General features: G+C 31.4%; 1 long non-coding RNA gene across 1 annotated transcript; it reads left to right on the top strand.

The window, feature by feature from the left end:
* Positions 1–145: 145 nt before the first annotated feature.
* LOC145796709 (uncharacterized) lies at positions 146–2,349 on the top strand. Its single transcript, XR_014337198.1, has 2 exons — positions 146–1,089; positions 1,188–2,349. It is a non-coding gene; the product is annotated as an uncharacterized LOC145796709 (long non-coding RNA).
* The last annotated feature ends 14,795 nt before the right edge of the window (positions 2,350–17,144 follow it).

Below are 17,144 nucleotides of genomic sequence, written 5' to 3'. Positions count from 1 at the left end.
GGTGATTACAAGAACTTGCTGCTAAACAAGATATTACATGGTAGCATATCAAAGACTTCTAGTTTTGGAATGAATTTAACGATTAGTAAGAATGCAACTATAACTATGTATTTAGGAAGGTCTTGGCAATATCTTCACAGTAAAAAGCAATATTTACAATAGTATACACTTATGATTCACATATTCTTGCTGTTAATGTTTTTCATTACAATATATAATGCCTAGAAAGACATGTAGGACATTTCATGTCAAAGCTTGACATTGAATTTTTAGGTTCCTGTAGACTGCCTAGAAAAACATGGACATCATATTCCTCTGTTAACACATCTGTTGCAATTGTTACAATATATAATGCCTGCATATCTAGGAATTAAATTGCAACTGTTAACACATCTGTTGATGCAATCTTTTTTTCTTTGTTGTTTAATCAGGCTCATTGCTGCTTGTCTGAAATTTAGGTTATTTAACTTATAAAAAAAATGATTTGATTTTGTAGGATCAGTTTGATCTACAAGGCAATCCGAGTGATGTAGCAAGGACTTTAAACACACAGTTTGGTCGGCGATTAAGTAGCTTCACCTATAGGTTGCACAAACATTACAAGCAACTTAAGGATGCAAGAGGGGAGGAGTACGCGAGAAGCCACCCACCTACAAGTGTTACTCTTAATCAATGGGCATCTCTAATTGACAAGAAGTGGAATAGTAAAGAATTCATGGTATAATGTTTTATGTTAATTGTCAAAAATTAATTTTCTTCTTACTAATGTTAAGTTTTGTTGTTTTTATTGGTGTTTCAATCGTGTAGGAAGAATCACTAACTAATGTGAATAATAGGATGCAAATGAAAACAAAACATAGATGTGGATCAAAATTAATCCCGGTTAGGGTGCACAGCTCGGTGTGTTCTGCTATTTTATTTTATCAGATTAGTAGGCTTTGTTATTTAAATATTTGAAATAACATTCAAAAACAAATGAATCAGATAATTGCAAATGGAGAAGTTCCTAATTTGGCAAAGTTTTACAAGTCCATCCACTATAATTCGAACACACATGAATGGATTTCGTCGGAGAGCCAAGCTAATTATGTATGTACAAGGCAATGCATATTAATTTTGATAAAATTATTTATTTGGTTTGTAGGGTAGAATAACTAATAATTGTTCGATTTATTTTAAATTAACAGGACAACATGATAAAGACGCAAGCCGAACACCTCTCGCAGACTGGTGTGATCCCTTTAAGCCAAGAGGAGTTGTCAGTTAAGGTGCTTAAGCCAAGGTCAGGTTATGTGAAAGGACTCGGCTTGAGGCATTCTTCTTCTATGAAGACTACTGTTGTACCTGTTGAAAATAGTGACTATGTTCAACGCCTTGAGATGCAAATAGCACAGCAAAATGAACAAATTGCAAGGTTTCAAAAGTCAGAGAAGAAACAAAGCAAGAAGATACAAAGTATCATAGAGTGTTTGACGCAGAAAGGTATCACGGGAAATTTTGAGAATGGGGAAAGTTCAGATTCTGATGACCAAGCTTCTTGGTTAGTATATTATGTTTATATGTTAATTTAGTAAAACATTTCTTCTTTAACTAGGGTAGAATAAAAAACTACTTTTGACATTTAGGCACAAGGTCTCGGGAAAATAGTGAAGTATGCATCTAAAGGCCCGAAAAACATCACAAACACCTTGAGATTATCAGAAATTATCACAAACACTTTGGGAGGAATCAACATAAGTTATGAAAACTTACAGAACAATCATAGGACTCTCGGTTGGAAAACATTTAGGCTTGAAAATAGGCCGTTAGGGAGTAAAATCTTGAAATAGTCATTAAAAGGCCAAGAAATATTATGAACACCTTGGGAGGAACTAATGTAAGTTGTAAAAATTTACGGAACAAGCACGGTAAAAATTTGGTTTAAAATTTACTTTGAAATTTTTATTTTTTTCTCTTATAGGTTGCATATTAACATATTTAGTGAATGGTTACCTTAACCTTTTGTTGTTGTTGTCTTTTTTTTATTTTTTCTTTTTTAAATGGCAGATTGGAGATGAACGAATTTGGTAACCTGCATAGCAAGAGTTTTTTGTTGATATTACCAGACACATCCATCATAGTGTAGTTGTACTTTTTGTTGATATTACCAAACATGTATTTTGACTATGTTGTTGTGGGCTATGATTATATTGTGATGGATCTTATCTTTTTGTTGATATTTTATTGAATAGATTAAAATGAACAGGTTTTTGTTGATATTACCAAATGAACAGGTTTTTGTAATGATTTGTAATGGATATTATATTCAGCAGGTTATTAAAATGCACAAGTTATTTTGATTGTGTTGTAGTTTTTGATTTTACTAAAATAGATGTTATAATTTGGATGTTATATATTAATTTATTGATACTATGAGACATGTATTTTGCTTGAGTTGTTTTATGATAATGAACAAGTTAATTTTATATTGATTTGTATTAAATATTTTATTTAATAGATTATTAAAATGTACAGGTATTGTTTATTGAAAAAAATATATAAATTGCAAATATAACCCTCCCCTCAATTTTTAAAAATTATTTATTATTGGTGACGAAAAAAATTGACACTAAAACTTTCTAATCCCAACAAATAATTTTGTCACACATATTTACTATTTCATCACTAAATTAAAATATTTCTTGACAAAAAGTTTTCGTCACTGAAGGGTCTTTTTTTTCATCTTTTGGTGACGATATTTTCGTTACTAAAAACTTTATCACTATTTTTAATGACGAAATATTTTGTCACCCAAAATAAATATAATAAAATTTTATTTAATTTTGGTGACGAAATGGATATTATAGATGACAAAATACTTAACATTTAGTGACGAAATATTTCGTCACCAAATGCCAATAATAGGTGACAAAATAAATTTTCGTCACCGGGTACTTTTAGTGACGACGAATTGGTGACGAACGTGGTGACGAAATTATTTCGTCACGGATCAATTTGGTGACGAAAATTTCACTATTGGAGACGAAGTGATTTTGTCATTAAAGTACCATTTTGTTGTAGTGCGATGCAGCAGTCACAAAACTATAACTTCCCCTCCAGGATACAACAGCCCGACCACTTGTCGTATGGTTCACGCCAACTCTGCACAAGATGGTGAACCCAAACCTCCACCAATAAAACACCCTTCTTTGCTAGTAATCTCTCTTGTATAGAAAATAGTTGATGTGTTAGTGGTGTTAGAAAATTTATAAAGAGATAGTTGTGAATTGAAATAGACTCCATTTTGAATGAAAGGGTGTAACCTTTCATGGTGTCTTTTTGTTTTAAAGGAAGGGTCAAACCTCCATTTGAATGAAAGGGTGCAAACCTTTCATGGTGTCTCTTTATTTTAAAGGAAGGGGTATGTCCCTTCTTCATACATTTTCTATTCAAATTGAATATGTGCCAACAAAGCCTATATAAAGACAGCCCCATTCCAATTTTGATTGATTCCGAAAATTTATTTTCCTTGCCTTCATTTTGCTCTCTTGCGTCTTTTATTCTTCATATTATTTTAGGATAATTTTCAGAGAGTTAGAACACAAGTTTGGTTTGTCGAATAAATTGTTTGGAGTGCTACTACAATTTGTGAAGATCATTGTATCCTGGGAGATAGACGCCACTCAACCGTAAGCACCGTAGCGGGGCGAATCTGTCTTAAGGACAGAGTGTCACACGCTCGACTTGGTCTTTTATTTTTAATTCGGTTCGATAAATAAATTCGGTGAGTTATTTATTTTATTTTATTTGACTTTGTTTTAATTTATTTTATTTACACAGAAGATTGTTCCAACAATCTTAAGACAGATCCGAATTATTCTGTTTACCTAATTTTTCGTTTGTTTCTTTTTTTCATTTTTCGTAAATAATTTCGGAAGAAAATTATTTTCTGTGAATTTACAAAATAATATTCTGGTTGGAAAAACAAATAGTGATTATATGCTATTTGACAGATAGTAGTAATATACTGTCTCTTTTCTTTGACAACAACTAGTAGTACGATACTGGTGTCATTAACAATTCAGAATATATTTTTGTGAAATTTTGTCAGGAAATTAATTTTGGTTTTTTAGAAATTATTTTCTGAGTTTTTATTAATTAAAATTCTATTTTGGTATTTTAATTATTGAAGTGCTACAGAAATTAATTTTCTGTGTGGAATTAATTTGGTTTAATAAAATTTTATTTTATTTTCAAATTAATTGAAAAATAAAAGTTATTTTCTTATTTCTTTTATTTTACAGAATTTAATTTCTTGTGTGGAATTAATTTGGTTAAATAAAATTTTATTTTATTTCCAAATTAATTGAAAAATAAAAGTTATAGTTTTTATTTCTTTTATTTTACAGAATTTAATTTTCTGTGTAGAATTAATTTGTTTAAATAAAATTTTATTTTATTTTCAAATTAATTGGAAAATAAAAGTTACATTCTTGTTTTTTTTATATTTACAGAATTTAATTCTGTGAATTTGGTTTAATTTTCTGTATAGTGTAAATTCTAAATTATAATTTTGTTTTATAAATTAGAATTGATGGCTACTGAAACTAATGCCCAAACAAGTACTACTGTGGTGGTGGCAATTGCACCAATCCCCTATCCTGTGGTGACAGTACCAATAAATCATGAAGAGAAGCCAGAGAAGTTCTCAGGAACTGACTTTAAAAGATGGCAACAGAAAATGTTGTTCTATCTTACAACTCTGAACCTGGCTCGTTTCCTCCGTGAAGAGGCTCCTATCCTGAAAGAGGATGAAACCGACCGGCAAGTGATTGCTGCGGTTGATGCTTGGAAACATGCCGATTTCCTTTACCGGAATTACGTCTTGAACGGACTTGACAACACATTATACAACGTCTACAGTCCAATCAAGACAACAAAGGAATTTTGAAAATCGTTGGAGAAAAAGTACAAAACGGAAGATGCCGGCTCAAAGAAATTTGTGGTTGGCAGATTCTTGGATTTTGTAATGGTTTATTCAAAAACTGTGATCAGCCAAGCTCAAGATTTCCAACTCATTCTGCATGACATTCACGCAGAAGGCATGTCTCTCAGTGAATCCTTCCAAGTTGCAGCCTTAATTGAAAAATTACCAAAAGGCTGGAAGGAATTCAAGAACTACCTCAAGCACAAGCGCAAAGAAATTTCTATGGACGAATTAATTGTGCGTTTGAGAATTGAGGAGGACAACGCGCAATTCTGAAAAGCAGGCTGGTAAGCATCCTATGGAGTCTAAGGCAAATGTGGTGGAACATGTTTCAAAAATCAAGAAACGAAAGTCTTCTGGAGAAAGTTCATCACAAGGCTCTAAAGGGAGGGATAATAAAAAGTACAAGTTTAACGGCAAATGTTACATCTGTGACAAAGAGGGACATCGGGCCAAAGATTGCTGTAGCAAAGGCAAAAGCAAAAGAAGAACAAGCAAGAAGCCTGCTCAAGCCCATATGACCGAAGTGGACAATATTTCCAATGGTGTCGATGACATCAATCTTTCTGCAGTTGTTTCCGAGGCAAATCTTGTCGGAAATCCTAAAGAATGGTGGGTGGACACTGGTGCTACTCGCTATATTTGTGCCGACAAAAAGATGTTCACATCTTATTCTATAGTGGACAATGGTGAACAACTCTTTATGGCAACTCCTCAACTTCCAAAGTTGAAGGACAAGGAAAGATTGTACTCAAGATGACATCTAGAAAGGAACTCACTCTCAACAATGTGCTGCATGTACCGGACATTCGCAAAAATTTAGTTTCCGGATCTTTGTTGAGTAAGAATGGGTTCAGGCTAGTTTTTGAAAATGACAAGTTTGTACTTACCAAAAACGGGATGTATGTAGGAAAAGGTTACATGTCTGATGGCCTTTTCAAGTTAAATGTAATGACCATTGTACCCTCAGTTATTAATAATACTACATCTTCTTCTTACTTGCTTGAGTCTTCAAATTTATGGCATGGTAGACTAGGACATGTTAATTATGGATCTTTGCGTAGATTAATTAATATGGAATGTTTACCTAAATTTAACATTGATTCAAATCATAAATGTGAAGTTTGCGTTGAGGCAAAATTATCTAAAACTCCTTTTCATTCAATTGAAAGAAGTACGGAACCACTTGAATTAATTCATAGTGACATTTTTGATTTTAAATCAATTCAAACTAGAGGTGGGAAAAAGTATTTTATCACTTTTATAGATGACTATACTAGATATAGTTATGTTTATTTAATTCGAACCAATGATGATGCTTTGGAAACTTTCATTCAATATAAGAATGAAGTTGAAAATCAATTTGGTAGGAAAATCAAGAAACTTAGAAGTGATAGAGGTGGTGAATATGAATCACCTTTTGGTGAGTTTTGTAAAGAACATGGAATAATTCATCAAACCACCGCTCCTTACTCACCTCAGCAAAATGGAATTGCTGAAAGGAAAAATAGGACTTTAAAAGAAATGATGAATGCCATGTTAATCAGTTTTGGATTACCTCAGAACTTATGGGGGGAAGCAATACTTTCTGCTAATTATATTTTAAATAAAGTATCCCGAAAGAAAGTGAATCAAACACCTTATGAAATGTGGCATGGTAGAGTACCATCCTACAAATACTTAAAAGTGTGGGGTTGTTTGGCTAAAGTGGCTATTCCTAATCCTAAAAAAACTAAGATAGGTCCTAAGACTATTGATTGCATTTTCATTGGTTATGTCAAGAATAGTAGTGCATATCGGTTTTTGATTCATAAATCAGAACATTCCGAAATGTATGTAAATACTATTATTGAGTCTCGAAATGCATCATTTTTTGAACATGTATTTCCAAATAAAACTGGACAAGAGACTAGTAATAATAAGAGATCTTTTGATACTATTACTAGTAATGATCAAGAACATGATCAAGAGCAAGAGTTAGACCAAAATGAGGAAGAAGAACCTAGGCGTAATAAACGTGCTAGAACCTCAAAATCTTTTGGTCCAGATTTTCTAACATTTTTGTTAGAAAATGAGCCTTTAACTTTTAAAGAGGCTATATCCAGTCTTGAAGCTCCTTTATGGAAAGAAACTGTCAACAGTGAAGTTGAATCCATCTTGCGAAATCACACTTGGGAATTAGTGGACTTGCCACCAGGTTATAAACCTCTTGGGTACAAATGGATTTTTTAAAAAAATTGAAAGCGGATGGATAAATTGACAAATACAAGGCAAGACTTGTGGTCAAAGGGTTTAGACAAAAAGAAGGTCTTGATTACTTTGACACATACTCACCGGTTATTAGAATAACATCCATTAGAATGCTAATTGCCATTGCATCTCTATACAATTTAGAAATTCATCAAATGGATGTAAAAACCGCTTTCTTAAATGGTGAGTTAAATGAAAAAATTTACATGGAACAACCAGAAGGGTTTTCTGTTCCAAGAAAAGAAAAGAAAGTGTGTAAATTGGTTAAATCATTATATGGTTTAAAACAAGCGCCAAAGCAATGGCATGAGAAATTTGACAAGGCAATGATGTCAAATGGATTTAAAATTAATAAGTGTGACAAATGTGTTTTTATTAAAAACAAAGATAAAGGTTATGTCATTGTATGTCTTTATGTAGATGATATGCTCATCATTGGTAGTAATAACGACATGATTAAAACTACCAAGAAAATGTTGAATAAACATTTTGACATGAAGGACATGGGCATTACTAATGTAATACTTGGTATGAAAATTACCAAAACATCAGAAGGATATGCTTTGTCACAATCTCATTACATTGAGAAAATACTTGACAAATTCAGCAAAGATGATGATCATCTTGTAAGAACACCTGTAGTTATTAATTTGTATCTTTCTAAGAATGTACTAGAAAGTATTTCTCAATTAGAGTATGCCCAAATTATTGGAAGCTTAATGTACTTGATGAACTGCACTTGCCCAGATATAGCTTATGCAGTAAGTAAATCAAGTAGATATACGAGTAATCCGGGAGTAGAACACCGAAAAGCAATTATAAGGGTTCTTAGATATCTCCGATTTACTCGTAACATTGGGCTTAATTATACTAGATATCCAGCAATACTTGAAGGATACTGTGATGCAAATTGGATATCGGATACAAGAGACTCAAAGTCCACTAGTGGGTATGTCTTTACTCTTAGTGGGGCGGCTGTATCTTGGAAATCTTCCAAACAGACTTGTATTGCTAGGTCTACTACGGAATCTGAATTCATAACTTTAGACAAAGCAGGGGAAGAGGCAAAATGGCTTCGCCACTTCCTTGAAGATATTCCAATATGGCCAAAACCGGTGCCTGCTATATGCATACATTGTGATAGTCAATCAGCAATTGGTAGAGCATAGAGTCATATGTATAACGGTAAGTCTCGACATATTCGTCGTCAACATAATACCGTAAGACAACTACTCTCTAATGGAATTATGTCCATAGAATATGTTAAATCTAAAGACAACATAGCGGATCCACTAACCAAAGGGTTAGCAAGAGAGTTAGTTGAGAATTCATCGAGGGGAATGGGATTAAAGCCTATTAAATAAGAGTTACCACAATGGCAACCCAACCTAGTTGACTGAAGATCCTAAGATCTAGGTTCAAAGGGACAACCGAGTTGTGAATGACTCAGAAGGATCCCTGGGGAGTTTATCTCCTACCCATTTCTTTGATGAAATAGTGATGTCTGCAGCGGTTTAGGTTAAGTAATACTTTTAATGATTCTTATATCTAAGTAAAACTAGTGGAGTATGGCAGGATACTTTTCATAAGAATCACCTATGTGAGTGTGAACTGGGCCGGTTCTATAAGATTTGTGAAGGGCTACAAGTCTTTAGAGCACTCATGAAAGACCAGGTTGTTCAGGGCCAAAATGAACACAATAATGAGAACTAAACTGTGTCTGGAGATATACTGTGTGAGTTCTATTGTCTTGGTTTACACAAACGGCTGAACAGTTTAAGACATCATGTTCACTGGTTAGGTAGTAAATCCGATAGTATCTCACAAGGGAAGGTTCAAAGCCAAAAGCTACCTATTCTTTGCAGAATATTTCCAATTTCTGTACTCTCTGTGTTTACATCACGTTGTTGCATTTTCTGTCTGTCAATTTCATTCATGTGGGGGATTGTTGGAAAATTTATAAAGAGGTAGTTGTGAATTGAAATAGACTCAATTTTGAATGAAAGGGTGTAACCTTTCATGGTGTCTTTTTGTTTTAAAGGAAGGGTCAAACCTCCATTTGAATGAAATGGTGCAAACCTTTCATGATGTCTTTTTATTTTAAAGGAAGGGGTATATCCCTTCTTCATACATTTTCTATTCAAATTGAATAGGTGCCAACAAAGCCTATATAAAGGCAGTCCCATTCCAATTTTGATTGATTCCGAAAATTCATTTTCCTTGCCTTCATTTTGCTCTTTTGCGTCCTTTATTCTTCATATTATTTTAGGATAATTTTCAGAGAGTTAGAACACTGGTTTGGTTCGTCGAATAAATTGTTTGGAGTGCTACTACAATTTGTGAAGATCATTGTATCCTGAGAGATAGACGCCACTCAACCGTAAACACCGTAGGGGGGCGAATCTGTCTTAAGGACAGAGTGTCACACACTCGACTTGGTCTTTTATTTTTAATTCGGTTCGATAAATAAATTCGGTGAGTTATTTATTTTATTTTATTTGACTTTGTTTTAATTTATTTTATTTACACAGAAGATTGCTCCAACAATCTTAAGACAGATCCGAATTATTCTGTTTACAGAATTTTTCATTTGTTTCCTTTTTTTCATTCTTCGTAAATAATTTCGGAAGAAAATTATTTTCTGTGTTTACAAAATAATATTTTGGTTGATTTTATTTGTTTCCTTTATTCTGTTTATGATTTTATAGGCTTCAAACCCATCCCCCTCGATGTATTCCAAACTCTATCTCTCGCCAAGGCCTTGGTTAACGGATCCGCAGGATTATCACAAGATCTTACATAATTCACAGTTATAATGCCATTACTCAAATAGGATCTCACATTACTGTGTTTCCTTTGAATAGGTTTGGATTTACCATTATAAAAATGATTATTTACTCTACCAATAGCAGCAGTACTATCAAAACGAGTTAACACAGGAGGAATTAGTTTTTCCCAAAAAAGAATTTCATGTAACAAATCTCTCAACCAATTCGTTTCCTCACATGCTGAAGCTAACGCTATAAACTTAGTTTCCATTGTAGAATTAGCAATTATCGTCTGTATTTTAGACTTCCAACATATAGCACCACCACCCAAGGTAAAAATAAAACCCGAGGTAGAGAGAAAATCACCTGACAAAGTGTTCCAATTGGCATCACTATATCCCTCAAGTACCGCAGGATACTTATTATAAAACCAACCATAATGTTTTGTTCCAAATAAATATCTCATAATTCTTCCCATGGCTAGCCAATGATCTTGACTTGGCTTGCTAGTAAACTTGCTAAGTACTCCAACAACATATGCAATATCAGGTCTAGTATAGTCAGTAGCATATCTCAAACTACCAATTATGCTAGCATATTCCTTTTAATTAATCACTTCTTTTTCATTTGTTACACCAGACAAATGTATGCTTGCATCAAAAGGAGTAGCAACATGTTTACAGTTTAGAAAATTATATTTTTTAAACATTTTCTCAACATAATACCACTGATCAAGAAAAATAGTATTGGTAATTTTAATTCCCAAAATAAAATTGGCTTCACCAAGATCTTTCATATCAAAGTGGCTATTAAGCATATTTTTAGTCTCATTTATAATATGCAAATTAGAGCCAAAGATAAGTAGATCATCCACAGATAGGCTAATAATCACATGTGCATTCTCACAAGTTTTATAATATATGCACTTATCACATTCATTCGTCTTATAGCTATTCTCAAGCATGCAGGAATCAAATTTCTCATGCCACTGTTTAGGAGCTTGTTTTAAACCATAAAGGGATTTAGTTAGCTTACACACCTTGCTTTCTTGGCCAGGCTCCACAAAGCCTTCAAGTTGGTCCATGTAAATCTCTTCATCTAGATCTCCATTTAAAAATGTTGTTTTTATATCCATTTGATGAATTTTTAAATCATGAATTGCAGCCACTGCAATCAACAGTCTAATGGATGTAACTCTAGTAACTGGAAAAAAAGTATCAAAGAAATCAAGATCAATTTGTTGCTTAAAACCTTTAGTGACAAGCCTCACTTTATATTTATCTATAGTTCTATTCGGTTTAAGTTTTTTACGAAGGACCCATTTACACCCAATAGTTTTACAACCTGGAGGTAAATCCACTAACTTCCATGTTTTGTTTGAAAGTAGTGAGTCTATCTCATCATTTACAGCCTCTCTCCAGAAAATAGCATCAGGTGATGATAAAGCTTCTTGCACCGTAAGAGGAATTTCTTCCACATTGTAAAGATAATAGTCAGGGCCAAAATCTTTTTTCAACTTTAGCTCGTTTACTTCTTTTTGGTTGGATTTGAAAATTTTCTTTTTCTTGAAAAACTTGAGAAGGAGTAGAAGAGGTAGGTACAGATAAAATATTTTCAAAAATTATTTGACCCCTACTATTTCTAGATTTGAAAGAAAATTTATTTTCATAAAAAATAGCATCACCTGATTCAAAAATAATATTATTTTCCATATCAAAAAATCTATAAGTTGTACTATACAATGCATACCCAAGAAAACCACAGGTGGTAGCTCGTTCACCCAATTTAGGTCGTTTAGGATCTGCAAGCCTCACAAAAGCTAAACAACCCCAAATCCTCAAATAACCTAGATTTAGTTTATGTCCCCGCCATAACTCATAAGGTACAATTTTAGTCTTTTTGTGTGGCACTCTATTTATCACATGGCAAGCTGTCAAAATAGCCTCGCCCTAAAGATTTGAGGGAGTACCTGAATCAATAAGCATAACATTCGTCAAGTCAATTAACGTTCTATTTTTTCTTTCAGCTACGCCATTAGATGAAGGTGAATATGGTGGAGTAGTCTCATGAATAATTCCCAATGACTGAACAAAAGAGTTGAATCCAAGAGATTCATACTCTCGGCCTCTATCACTTCTAATTCTTTTAATCTTTTTACCGAATTGATTTTCTACTTCAAGAAGGAATTCTTTAATTTTCTTAAAAGTATCACTTTTATTTTTTAATAAATATACGTTTGTGTATTTTGAAAAATCATCAATAAAAGTGATAAAATATCGGTTACCACCCCGAGTTAAAATTCTTTCAAACTCACACAAATCAGTATGAAATAATTCTAGCAATTCGGTATTTTTTTTAACACTTTTATGAGGCCTCTTGGTAATTTTTACTTTACTACAAACTTCACATTTCTCAAATTTTTTTGTCACTTTGGGAATTAACTCTAAACTACTCATGATTCCCACATATTTACTATTTATATGACACAAGCGAGCATGCCAAAAATTAATAGAAGACAAAGTGTAAGTGGTGTCATAGTAATAATCATAAAATTAATCAGCAAGTAAATTTAAGAGATAAAAGCGACGCTTATACTTATCTGTATTATAGGAAGCCACTTTTGCTTCATGTGCCTCGTAGTCTTCATCATTCATCTCCTCGGTTAGGATTTTGTTTGGATTCTTCTTGATAACAACATATGCAACTTTCAAAAGTCTAAGGTAAAAAAGAACTTTTCATTTCTACCTCTTAAAATGAACTCCTTTGAACTTGAAAGGCTTGTTGAGATCTCCAATTTCATCATTAGTTTTTTCTGTCACTTATTCCATGTTTGATCTCCTTAAAATTGTTGGTAAAAATACCAGAAAAAATTATATTTTATTGATAAATGATGCAAAGAAAATGAGATACAAATAGATCAGGCTGAGGCACGGATATCTCGTTTTCTTTAAGGAGATCAAGCCCACTGCGGTAAGAAGAACCACAATACCGATGCAGCAGTCACAAAATTATGACTTGTCCCCTCCAGGATACAACAGCCCGACCACTTGTCGTATGGTTCAGGTCAACTCTGCACAAGATGGTGAACCTAAAGCTCCACCAATAAAACACCCTTCTTTGCTAGTAATCTCTCTTGTATAGAAAATAGTTGATGTGTTAGTGGTGTAGAAAAGAGTAGATGAGAGGAACTATTTATAGGTCACTAATGGCCATTAAATAAGAGAAAATGGTTACACCAAAATAATGACCATTAACTAAGTTCATGATTTTTATTTAACCTCCATTTATGATCAAGAGGTTACCAAAGTAATAAAATCTCATTTATGAAAAAGATAAATCAATAAATAAATATAAGATATTAAAATGGTCCAACAATTAACTATTTATTGTTTCTTGAAAAATTTTACCTTCACATAATTCGGGTTCGTTTGATAATTGGTTTTTCTTAGTGATTTATTTTACATTTTACAAAAAAAAAAAAAAAAAAAAAAAAAAAAAAAAAAAATTGTGCAGAATGATTGACTTTTTGGTTAATTTATCATGTTCCCCAACAAGCCCCGGATCACATAATTTGTCACAATTCTTTCAAAAAAAATTCATTAGATATGTGAATTCCACTCCATATACTATGATTATATTCAATTTTGTGATTAGATTGAATTTTATATTTGGAATCATATTGTTAATTTCAATGATTTTTTTTAGGGACAGTCTCCTCAGCTCCAAATGCACTCTCCATAATAAAATCACGTGAGAATTAATTATACATTAATTTCTTCTTTTTTTTCATTGGCAAATAAAACTTTTATTGATATAAAAAATAGAGCGAATACAGGATATACAGTTCATCAAAATTACATCAAATTATAAGGCATAAAAAATGAATCCATGATAAAATTTAAAAAAAAAAAAAAAACAAATCCCAACCAAAAATGAACTGTGCTATCCATATAAATTTATCCAGAAAAATCTGGTAACATAGTTGTGTGGTAAAGATTGAATTATAGTGTGGGGTTCAAAAAATAAAATAAATGCAAGTCATAAATTTATATTTTGAATAAAATTTCTTGTCATAATATTACTCAATCCTAACTAATTGGCATAGGTTGTTTTGAAAAGTAGGTTAAAAGTTAATTTTTTTTGACTTTTTTTTTAGCTTTTTTTGAAAAAAATATATAAAAAAATAGAGATACGATGTGACTTAAAAGAGATTAAAAGTCAAAAAAATTAACTTTTATTCTCTTGCAAAAAGAGGCATTGAAGTAAATTTTTTACATCACATCATTACAAGTTTGACGTATAGAATCTGATTAAAAATGTATTGAAATGTATAGACACAAAAATTTAGAGACATAAAGTTTCATGCCTTCAAATTGGATTTATAAAATTTTTGTTAAAGTATCAAACTTAAAATCAATTGACAATATGAAACAAGATTAGTCCTAAATAACACAACCTAGATTTAATATTTTTTGGTTGTGAAGGCCTTCAATCGACAATAAAGATAATTTTATTTATTTATTTATTCTTATTATTTTTTTTGCGGATCAAAATAAGAAAAAAAAAAAGAGATAACTATAAAATGTGGAAATTAAGTACAATTAGTGAAAGTTGTGTCTTATATAAGTAAGAATTGTTCTTAATGCAAATTAATTGCAAAGTTTTCATTAATTTATAATTAGTTTATCTATTTTTCTAATGATATTTTCCCATTAAATATCAAGTTCAAATTTAAACCTACTCCAGTTGAATGATTTTAAGGCCATGCTTGTTTGGCGGATTAGGTTGGATGTGATTTTAAGGTCATGCTTATTTGGGAGATTAGATTAGATGTGATTACGAGTACGGTGAGATTGAGTGAGAAGATTAGTAATGTGGTGATATTAACTTGGAAATGTAAGATAAATAGTATTTGTTTATACATCATTAAATTAGTAATACCATGACAATAATATATATTATTTTATAATTTTATATGATTTTATAGATTTTTATATATTTTAAGTGTTTGAATAAAATTATTATAAATGATATATTATAATTTAACCCCTTTTTTTTCAAATAGGATATAATTTATCTTTATAATATCTATATATATATATATAATATTATTAAATTATAAAATATAATATAAAATAAATTCTAACACTAAGCCGTTGGATTGTTTTCACAATCCTCTGCCACCAGGAAAAGTTAATCCCGTTACAGTGTGGGAGTAGCATTTCATTCGGAGTAACAATCCAAGAGCTAATAAATCAACCAAACAAATTGTACTTGAATCTCATCTCATTTATACACTAGTCCTTCCTTGAGTCAGCTAAACAAACAAGGCCTAAAGGCGTTTTTTGCTGACCACTTTTGGTCCAAATTAATTTGAGTTTCTCAAACCATCTTTTAATGTGTGGCTCATCTGTTTGAATCATTTTTAAAATTCACTTTTTCATAACTGTACTTTTGAAACACTACTTCAATAATAGCTCAGTTGTCACAAGCTCTGATGGCAACATATGGTAATAAATTCAATTTCTAGATTTTTTTCGATAGATTTTATTTATTTATTTATTTTATAATGACAATCATGTAATCGTATGGGGTAGAGCGAGAACGCCCCGTGGGGGTCTTCAAAGCCACAGATTTTTCGCTTTTTCACTTTTTATTGAAAAATAATTTACAAATAGAATATATATATATATATATATATTTAGATAAGCAAAACAATTAGAAAGCAGAAGTAGCCTTAGGCCTCGTTTGGGAACAGACTAATTTAGTAATTTTTTAGTTATTTGGCTAAAAAGGTAGGTAAAAAAAACTTATATGTTTGGGATGATTTTTTGGCTAATTACGAAAAGATGTGCAAAAAGTAGAGAGAAAAGAGAATCTTTGATTTTTTGATATGAGTTGTTGACTTTTTGACTAATTAACTAAAAAAGTAAGCCCCTAAACGAGGCCTTAGAAGTAACCAATGCCACTAAGGTTATAATTTTCAAACTATAAGTTAAAATAATAGTAAAAATTTTGATTTGAAACGAAAAAAATTACAAAAGGTATATATTTTTGTATGAGAATTTGGTACCTATTCATCAAGAACAAACAAACAAACAATCACCCAATTTCAAGATGGTAAAATTTTATAGCAGTAATTTCATTTTTTGACTTTTTATAAAAAGATGTGTAGAAAAGTAGAGAGGAGATGTTGATTGATGTGAACCACAAAAGATAAAAAGATGGACTAAAATAGGTTATGCCAAATAGTGTATGTTTAAAAAAATATTTTTAAATTAGTGATAAATTTTATAAACATTAAAAAATAAAATAATAAATTTTTTCGTGAATTTATAACATGTAATTTTTGCAATTTTATATGCCCAACGGGTAGCATGGAGGAGATCGAAAAAAAGAAAAAAAAAAAAAAGGGCAAACTCATGGAGTAGTAGTTTTGTTGTTTTTATTATGGTTTTTGTTTTTTATTTATTTTGTATCCTAGTCCATCATCCTTTTCATGAAAAATCCTTGAGGATTGGGGCACAGAGCAATGACAGCAGCAACCCACATTCAATAATTTAGGATTCAGTTCTCTAAAAAAAATATTTAGGATTCTACTGTTGGTCAAAATAAATAATTTTGCGGGAAAGAAACAAAACTTCAAGAAAAATCGTAACATTTAGAGCATTTAGAGCACAAAATAGCAAAATAATAAATAAGTGATTGACCTGGCATTGGTGAATAAATTTGAAAAGGTCCATATTCGATTAAAAGTGACTCAAAGGCAATTTTGGAGAAAATCCTTCCTTAGCCTGCAATTTTGTTGTTTTAAAAAGATTTTATTTCACCAATTACTTTCTCTAGAAAAATTCTATTTATATAAATAGATGCCTGTTAACACAAGAATTAAATCACCATGTCTTTCAATATACACATAGTTAGTATGTGAAATTTAAACTCAAATTTAACATTTTAGTAATTTTTTTGATTCTCTTTATTTTTGGCATGGTTAGTCAAGAATTGTGTTGAGTGAGTGTTTTGTATTGAATTTAAGGTTGGTCATATTATAAATTCGGATAAGATACTTTAAGCTAAGAACCAAATTTGTTTAATATAATATTAATAAAATTTTTATGAAGAGTTCTCTCTATTGTAAATTTCTTGATGGTTCTTGCTGT

Source organism: Camellia sinensis, chromosome 8, assembly GCF_055761805.1.
Source record: "Camellia sinensis isolate YWXY chromosome 8, ASM5576180v1, whole genome shotgun sequence".
Taxonomy (NCBI): domain Eukaryota; kingdom Viridiplantae; phylum Streptophyta; class Magnoliopsida; order Ericales; family Theaceae; genus Camellia; species Camellia sinensis.
The sequence above is the reverse complement of the archived record's forward strand: the minus strand, read 5'-3'. Positions and strand labels throughout refer to the sequence as shown.